Genomic DNA, 7,130 nt, shown 5'->3' with positions numbered 1-7,130 from the left:
CCTTAAGCAGCTGCAGCTGGGTGAGCGGTGAGGCAGGCTGGGAGATGTAGTTTTTGCACTGGTGGCCACTCTGTAGCGCCCATCCACTACCTGTCCCCTTGTGATGCCACAATATATACATATAGGTTTATAGGAAACAAATACTGGTCTCTGGTATATTGTATACACACATATATATATATATATATATATATATATATATATGTGTGTATACAATATACATGTGTATATATACATGTATATACATATGCATATGTATATATATATGTATATATCTATACATATATATATATATATACATATAAATGTATATATATACATATATGTTTATAGGAAAAAAATACTGGTCTCGCCTGGTGCCTCTGCTTTCCACAGGTCTACACCTCTACTGCTTGCGCGCCTGCCAGACTCGTGGGCTCTGGCAGGCGCGCAAGCAGTATAGAGAATGTGTCGGGAGCAGAGGCATGTCTCTGCCACTACACCCTCCCCTTACTGCTTGCGCACGGCCAGACTCCCGTGGGCTCTGGTGCAGGCGCGCAAGCAGTAGAGAGACCAACAAATGCTGGTCGCGTATGAAGGCAAATCACTGGCAAAATTCGAGAGCGCAAATGACAGCCACGCTCGCACGCAAATCAAACAGACGCGCATGTAATTTACTTTGATGAGCGCTTCTACATCACTCTGCGAGCAAAAGTCCCTCTCGCACGAGCAAAAGTCCCTCTCACGCGAGCAGATGTCCCTCTCACGCGAGCAGATGTCGCTGGCGAATTGATCAAGAAAAAGACTAAAATAATTGTTACTATGGACACGGTGACGTCATCTGTGAGGTGTGGGGGAGGAGCTACATATCATTTTCTTTTCTTTTTTTCGCAGAATCAACTGATCAAGTAATCAAAGACTCAAATAACTGTTTCTATGGAAACATTGACACATATAACACCTATATCAGATGGCTATGTTCACCAAGCCTGTGCAACATTTGGTGAGTTTTGGAGTATGACAAGTACCCCAAATATACACACTAAAGATCTAAAATAAAGCCCAACTATACCGCTCCACCTCCCGCACCAGCTCTGGTTCTTTCCCTGCTAGCGAGGTGACATCCACGTCCCTAGAGCTCGTCTCACCAGGTTTCTCTGGTCCAGGCGAGGTAGCATATATATACAGTGCCATAGGGGATATCGGGGAAATTCATCACCAACCGGCATTCCCTCTGACATCGCCGGCCCGACTATATTCTATGCTTCACAGAACACGTTAAATTTACTCTAATGCTGTGTATATATATACAAACATAATTATATATATATATATATATACATACATACACACACACACATATATATATATATATATATATATATATATATATATATATATATATTAGGGCTGGTCACATTAACGCGTTATTAATGCGTTAACGCAGCAATCCATTAACGCCGAAAATAACTCTTTTAAATGGACATTTTCATTGTAAATCTCTTGTAAAAGTTATTTGTAACCACTCAAACTGGAGTTATCTCATCACTGGAGGACTATACGAGCATGAAGTAACGTTAGCCTACGTCTTAAAGCCGTCACACAGCATTACCTAGCTAACCAAACAACCAGTGGAGCGAAACTTCGGCAGACTACGACCTGAGATGGACACAAAGAATGCACACTTAAAGACACTGGCTGAAGAAGAATGAATGAAGATGCACTCTGAACTATTGACAAATGGCGTGAAACACACACACCACAGACACACACTTAGAATGCAGTGAAGATGGATAACACAGGGAAGACGCTCTCTGAACTGAACGGTAGGTGACAAATGACCGGCCACCTCAGTGGGTGTAGGACCGTCTGCTATGGCTGACCGAGGGTGGGTTATTTTGTGGTTTGACAAAGGTTAAGTGACCATCGCTTCACCTTCTTTCCCCTGCTGATTGGCAGACCTATCAGTGATCACTCCTTCTGTATATGCTTTTCTTTAGGGGAAAATAATTGAAAGTCATGTCAAGTGCATTTTAGTATTATAGCCCAAATCACAAATTTGCATCAATGAGCTTACCAATCTCTTTGACATACATCACGTCGATCCTTAGAACTTCAATTAGGAGTGAAAAGTTTAGAAAATTGTTAAGAAAGTTTACAAAAGTGCCGTCACAACTATACTCACAAGGGATGTACAGTTAAATAAAAAGGTTGAATTAACTTTTGTGAATGTAATAAGACAAATAACGACCATTTGGGACTGCATTTTTAAAGAAACACTAGTTGAGACTTTGGTCCACGTCTTTTTATTAGTGCATATCATAAAGATGTGTGTCAGACTTAAATCATAGAGTTGTTTTTAGTTATTTTTTAATTACCGTAAACTATCTGCAAAACCAGATGGGTGGGGTTTTCTTTGTGAGGCAACACAATGAATACAGAAAAATATAACGTCAACTTACTGTGACTGTCAGCTAACCAAGAACTCTTTGCACCGTTCTGATACAGTAAAACATTTCCCATCTGGAACTTTAAGCTAAAAAGTTAAACTAATTTGCAAATTATTGACCTGAGCCTGTAATATAAACAAACCCTCTCGCAGCCGGCAGACTGCACGTGGGCCTGCGTGGCACTCTTTGAATCTGATGGATGATTCAGAACCTAACCCGGCCCATCAGTCCAGCACTCAAGAGCTGTGACCGGCCATTGGAGGCAGCTCTGAACCGTTTGTCTACATGCCGATACGCTGCACAGTCGCCGTGCTTCACACACACAAACCATGATTAAACTTTTGACCCTGCTGGGTCTGTCACTCTTTGACAAAGCGCTGCCCTTTGAGTTGGGTGACTATCGATGTAGTGGTCAGCTCTGTTGCCAGTATCACTCTCTGGCCCACACACCTCAAGATGTAAGTCAGCGGTTGTACATTGTGAGTGTACTGTAAAGCCTCACATGCCCTTTGACTGCTCTATCTGAACTGCCATCACAAAATTACACCCCATTACAATGCAATAGCCCTCACTAGCAAATTACTAAGATCTGTTTCACAGACCATTACAGACCAATAATATAAGGCAGTTTCATTATTGTAATGCCAACGGTGTTTGACCGTAATGAAACCAATCAGTGTACAAACGTGGGGACTGAAATATCATACGTCCTGAAATAATCTCAGTTGGCTGGTCGATATCATGTGTTGTCATAGCATGTGGGTGTGGAGTAGCTGGTTTACAACAGCTTAGCCAGCTGATAGCCCTGATAACAACGCAGTATCCATTACTCAATTCTCCATCCAGCCACCATTAAGAATTACCTGGAGGTCACGACCTCGGAGCCACTCAGCTTCCTTGCCACTCTCCCCAGCCAACCGCTGGTCAGTACCACTCAATACCCCAGGTCCTGTTTCCCCATTGGTATCAACCCCCACCCTCCTGTTCCCCACAACAGTCCCCCTAGTAGTGTCTGGATGAGGGTGGGGGGGTGGGGGGGTGGTGTTGGCGCCTAAGCAGCAGCAGATGTGACTCCGCAGAGAACACTGGCCCTAATTAACTTCAATGGATTTCCTAATGCGACAGCTACCATATTTCATTTGCCGGCAACACAGACCCCAGTGAGCCTGACGGGGGCAAACTGATACTTCCACTCTCTTGCATTGCGGAGAGTGGTGGTGGACGGATTCGGGTGAGGAGATGGGGAGTGTGAGGCGAGGGAAGAGGTGGGAGTAAGGGATGGTTGAAACCAGAGCGGAAGACATGACCCCTCTTACCGAGAGGAAATCAATTAATCCAAGCTTCTTCTTCTTTTTTACGACGCAATGTGTCTGCGATGAGGGGCTGCAGCCAAGTCAGCAACCTGATCCAGACGTCAGAGCGAACAGCAAAGGCTAGTATCATGGCATTACATCGAAAAAGGGAGAAGGGGAGAAAGGAAAAGAGGTTGTTTGGGAGGACTGATGGAAAAAGATAGAGCGAAAACATAGAGGTGAAGGGAAATGGCTGCGAAAGGCAAGAGCGAGTGAGGGAATTTATGGTCCCGGGTCTTATTGTTCCTGTACACGTGAGAGTGCACAGCTGGGGGAAAAGAGTGAAATGGGGTACAGATGTACTGTATCAAACACAGAGGCCTGAACTTCAATAGATACATTACGATGCGCTCCCCTGCTGCACTCCCTCTCCAAACATCAAAACATTCTACCTTTCTCACCCTTCTAGCTACTGCCTCCCTTCCTCCTTCTAACACACACACACACACACACACACACACACACACACACACACACACACACACACACACACACCTGATATCCCCTTTCTCTCACTAATATTTGCAGCCTGCACTGAGTATGTTGTCTTGCTCTGTGGCGGTAGGCTGCATTGATTTCATTTTACTCACTTCGGTGTCCTTCCTTTACGGGCGCAGCAGGTATCAGGCTTTGCCAGCAAGCTGTTTCAAAACCTACCTGAACACACAAACACACACACACACACACACACACACACACACACACACACACACACACACATGCATACACAAACAAATACATACACAAACACACACACATACACATGCTAAAAATGTCCAGTCCTAATGACATGGGTATATTATCATGCCCCAGACGACAATACATCACAGCTGTTCACACTTGCCCCCTCCTTTCCTTCCACATCCTTTTAACACACACACACACACACACACACACTCACATATACAAATCATTATTAGAGGAGGTATGGAGGAAGAAGTGGAAGCAGAGGAGGGTGGGAGAGGTTTGTTCCCCCTAAATGTCCAGGACCCTGTTTAAGGACTGCAAAATGGAGAGTCATGTGGAGCAGGGGTATCAGTGGAGCCACTGAAAGTGGAACTGGTCGTGACCCTCTCCTCCTCTTCCCTGCAATCTAAAGAGAGAGAGAGAGAGAGAGAGAGAGAGAGAGAGAGAGAGAGCGAGAGAGGTTCTCCAAGGAGCAGAGAGCTGAGACGTTGGATAATTCCCGGTGCTTTCCCGGTGCCTATAGAAGAGGAAGGGGCCCCTCTGGATTTGACAGTTGTGGCTGCAGCTGTCTCCGGGCAAAATGGACCACAGTGGACCTGACACTTGATCTCTCTACTCTTTCTCTGCCTCTCTTTCTAGTCCTTTTATCTCCCTCTCCCTCTCCCTCTCTCTCTCTCTCTCTCTCTCTCTCTCTCTCTCTCTCTCTCTCTATCTCTCTCGGCACTTACTCTCTGTCTGTCTTGCTCCATCATTCCTTTCATCGTCTGTCTTTCTTTTACTTTCTTGAAGTCCACACTGAGTTAGCTGGATTTGAAAATGCATTTTCCGATGATGTTTCTTATAGAATTTGAAGTTCTGAGAGGGGCATTCATACAAAAGCAGAATGCACAAAACAACCTTGTCTGCTTGAGTATTTCTCAACTTGCACTGTGGACATTTTCAAGTCCTAAACATTATCTTTGTATATAACTAATCTACATTTGCAAACTCTCTGTTTTAATTTTATGAATTCAATTAACAATTTAAAACGAGCACAGATGTTGTCGGTAGGCAGCGCCTGAGACTAAACAACTTTAACACAAGTGTCATATACAGTATGATAATGTTGGAAAACAAATATCCAATGAATACAATCCAACTTAATTGACAAGTATGTATAGTACATGTATTTTGGAGAAGACAGGCTTTCAAGTTTTCGCATTAGTACTCTCTTATGCTTTGAGTGAAGTTTAATTGACACATCAGTGGCTGTTCCTGAGAAAAGCATCAACAGTTCTCTCCATGTCAAGTAATCGGCCTGCATATAACACATCTGGCTCCCAGAGTCAGGCCCACAGTCTCTATAAAGTGAACCACCATCCATAAAATCTCCATTAGAGCAGGGCTGCCGAGGTCGCGGTGAGGAGAATAAGGGGGTCATTGCTCCACTGTAATGCTTTCACACATGAGGTTAGAGGTGAGCGCTGTTGACATTCCTCCTATGACTGTCTGATACTAGCATGATTGATCTGCCGGAGCGAGGCTCGGGGAGGTACACTCCCCACTTAGCTCCTGAACTTAAACATTTATGTTTGGTCCTCTGTCTTTCGATCTATTCTTCTTTTTCCCTCTGTGCATCTCTATCTCCCTCTCTCACCTAAATGTCTGGTGGATCTCCAAGCGAGGCTTTAGTGTCACACGGGGATTGACCTTGGAAGAAAAACTATACCAGAGAGTGTTTATCTGGCTTTCCTCTTAGCTAAACCAGATAAAAGAAGAAAGTCGTGAATGATCGCCCACTCTTCGCCCGAGCCTTCATAGGTTCTCTGTTAGCATTTCCATGTGAGCTACAGTAGAGGGCTGTGAGTTATTCCCTTGTCAAATTCCACACCTTCTGAGTGCCGTTGGCTTTGGACGTGAGGTAAAGTCTTTGACTGCTGCACTAGTATATGAGCGGTACATTTCTTTTCCCTTTAATAAAGTTGTTCTGCCCCTTTGGACACACTGTGTGGTTTGATGGGAAAAGATGGAACAACAAGCAAGCAGACACAACATCAGGATCATAGCATAGACTTCAGTGCCCTAACCCCCTGAACACATGGTGAAAGGCTCTTGGAGACAAACTGAGAATCTTTCAAAACAGAGCTACTGGCAAATACCTGCCAATAGTTTTGGGTGAGAACTTGTGTACCTGACGTGGCCTCACTGTGTGCCACACCTCACACAACCCCCACTTTCTCCTGGATTTGTTTGAAAACTGTCATTAATAAAATGAGGATACAATTATGATTCACAGACACTTGTGATTTACAGTAAGCACACAATTGAATAAAGCACACCCAGCGTTCCCGTAGGCCGGGCGGTCATTAGAGCTCACTCACAGTCCAGCTTATCTGTCCCAATCAAATACCCCAGCCCCATAATACCCCAGGATGGACTAAATCACATGTAATTGGTGGTTCTTTTTTCCACAACTCCTTTCAGCCCTGCTGAGCTCTGTGAAGATAACCCTCCCCGCTGTCGCAGTCTCTGGTGTTTTTGAGTAAACAAACTAACAAACAAAGTCGGAAACAGACGGTCGGTGGCTGGGCGGGCTGGTCAGGGTTCAGTCGCTGGGGCAACGGGATCCTGGGCCGTTTGTTTTTCCCCTGGGAGGTGAGGAGGGTGGGATCGGGGGGGTGAC

The sequence above is a fragment of the Cyclopterus lumpus genome, chromosome 24 (assembly GCF_009769545.1).
Source record: "Cyclopterus lumpus isolate fCycLum1 chromosome 24, fCycLum1.pri, whole genome shotgun sequence".
NCBI lineage: Eukaryota > Metazoa > Chordata > Actinopteri > Perciformes > Cyclopteridae > Cyclopterus > Cyclopterus lumpus.
Note: the sequence above shows the minus strand (reverse complement) of the source record.